The sequence below is a fragment of the Epinephelus fuscoguttatus genome, linkage group LG8 (genome assembly GCF_011397635.1).
Source record: "Epinephelus fuscoguttatus linkage group LG8, E.fuscoguttatus.final_Chr_v1".
In the NCBI taxonomy this organism is placed as follows: domain Eukaryota; kingdom Metazoa; phylum Chordata; class Actinopteri; order Perciformes; family Serranidae; genus Epinephelus; species Epinephelus fuscoguttatus.
In genome coordinates, this window is record NC_064759.1 from 4,002,501 (window position 1) to 4,005,000 (window position 2,500).

The following is a 2,500-nucleotide window of genomic DNA, read 5'->3' on the forward strand; positions in this document are numbered from 1 at the left end:
CATTTAGAGCTTTATAAGTTAACAGTAGGATTTTAAATTCAATTCTGGATTTTACAGGGAGCCAGTGCAGAGAAGCTAAAACAGGAGAAATATGATCTTGTTTCTTAGTTCCTGTTAGTACACGTGCTGCTGCATTCTGAATTAGCTGCAGAGTTTTTAAGGACTTACTAGAGCTACCTGATAACAGAGAGTTACAGTAATCCAGCCTAGAGGTAACAAAAGCGTGGACCAATTTTTCTGCATCTTTTCGGGTCAGGATAGGCCTAATTTTCGCAATATTACGCAGATGAAAAAATGCAGTCCGTGAGGTTTGTTTTAAATGAGAATTAAAAGACAAATCTTGATCAAATATTACTCCGAGGTTTCTTACGGTAGTGCTAGAGGCCAGAGCAATGCCATCAAGAGAAACTATGTCATCAGATAAAGAGTCTCTGAGTTGTTTGGGGCCAAGAACAATAACTTCAGTTTTGTCTGAATTTAACATCAGGAAATTGGTGCTCATCCAAGTTTTTATGTCTTTAAGGCAGTTATGGAGTTTAGTTAATTGATTACTTTCTTCTGGCTTCATCGATAAATACAACTGTGTATCATCCGCATAACAATGGAAATTTATAGAGTGATTTCTAATGATGTTACCTAAAGGAAGCATATATAGAGTAAATAGGATTGGTCCGAGCACAGAACCTTGCGGAACTCCAAAACAAACTTTGGTACGTAATGACGATTCATTATGAGCGTGAACAAACTGAAAACGATCAGATAAATAAGATTTAAACCAGCTTAGTGCAGAACCTTTTAGGCCAATTAAGTGATCCAGTCTCTGCAGTAGAATTTGTTGGTCAATTGTGTCAAACGCCGCACTAAGATCTAATAAAACAAGTACAGAGACAAGTCCTTTGTCCGAAGCAATCAGAAGGTCATTTGTAATTTTAACTAGTGCTGTCTCAGTGCTATGATGCACTCTAAATCCTGACTGAAATTCCTCAAATAAATTATTATCCTGGAGAAAATCACACAGCTACTTTCTCAAGGATCTTTGACATAAAGGGAAGATTAGATATTGGTCTATAGTTGGCTAACACCTCTGGATCCAGGGTGGGCTTTTTTAGTAGAGGTTTAATTACAGCTACCTTAAAAGACTGTGGTACATAGCCTGTTAATAAGGATATATTGATAGATTGTGTTGCTAAATTCCTAAATGTCTTCCAATTCTTCTGCTTGTTGCTCAGAATTGCCTAAAAATGCCCAGACCTGACCCATCGCTACGCAGCAGCTATAATTAGACTTGTCTTTATTGAAGAAAAGCTGCTGACAAAGTTCTGCTAATTCTGTAATAAACATATTTAATTTTCTGTAGATTCTTCAAAATAAAAGTCCCCTGTTATTTTGTTTTGTAAAAACTTTTATTGTGAAGCAGCAAAATAAAGAAATGTTGAGTTTTCGAGCAGCAACTTCACACAACTTCTAATCTGGCTGATAGTGAACATGAAACAGTAAAATAAAGCAGATATCTAAAGTAACAACAGGACGCAGGAGAGAAACTAAACTCCAAACCACAGAGATTCAGTTAGAAGCTACAGACGTACTGAGAGCTGAACACACAGAGACTTTCAAAAGCTTCTTTCTCTCTGGTCCATGCAGACAGAGGGGAGGAGAGTCTCGCAACACACACGGCTTTTTTCAGAAGGGGGTTGGCTGCGGTCAGCGAGACGTCACTGCTCCCCGCTTGAGGGTGGCTCTGCTTTTGGACCTACCATCTCCAGCATGGCGTGTCTAAACTGACAATGGAAACAAAATGACTTCACTCAGCGCAACCAAGTGTGACAATGGAAAAAGGGTGTTTTAAGTGACCTGTTGCTGTTTTTCCAGCAGGGACAGTGTCACAGAGAGCAGCTGTTTGTTTACCAAGACATCGCTGTTTTTCCAGATGGGATTGTGCCAAACTTCTCCACCATTTTAAGCCAAAACATGATCTTTTTCCAAACCAAAACCAAGTGGTTCATGTGCTTAAACATAACCACAAACATAAAGTTTCACCCTATCTGCTCCAGAATAATGTACAAATGTGACATAATCATGGTTTGCAGAAATGGTTGCAGAATTGCAGAGGATGTTGTGAATAGAGTCATACTCACATTTGTGCTGTTTATGATTTCAACAGTTAATATTTGAAGTCAGAGCTCAAGTTTGTCCTTCAGAGATCACGACACTGACTGTTTAAACTGTCAGGAGGAGGACATTTCACATTAAACCAAAAGAAAGATCATAAATGACATGAAATGAATTACATAACAAAAAAACAAAACAGGGACTACTTGAATATAATTCATATTGTGAGGTTATGATGGTCTTAAACACAGCACGAAGCTTAATATGTTCTTTGTCCTTAAAGAGAAAACATTCATATGAACCTGTTGGGTCTGAAGTGAGAATAATGAAACAGTGTTCCTCCTGCCGTCAGTCGAATCCTCTAAATATTCAGTCCATGTTTGCAGAAGCA

The 2,500-nt window shown here is 38.2% G+C and overlaps 1 protein-coding gene across 1 annotated transcript in view; it reads left to right on the plus strand.

Moving 5' to 3' along the window:
- Positions 1-2,500, plus strand: part of si:dkey-22o22.2 (neural-cadherin) — a 100,113-nt gene that overhangs the window by 10,615 nt on the left and 86,998 nt on the right. The gene's annotated exons all lie outside the window — the stretch shown is intronic.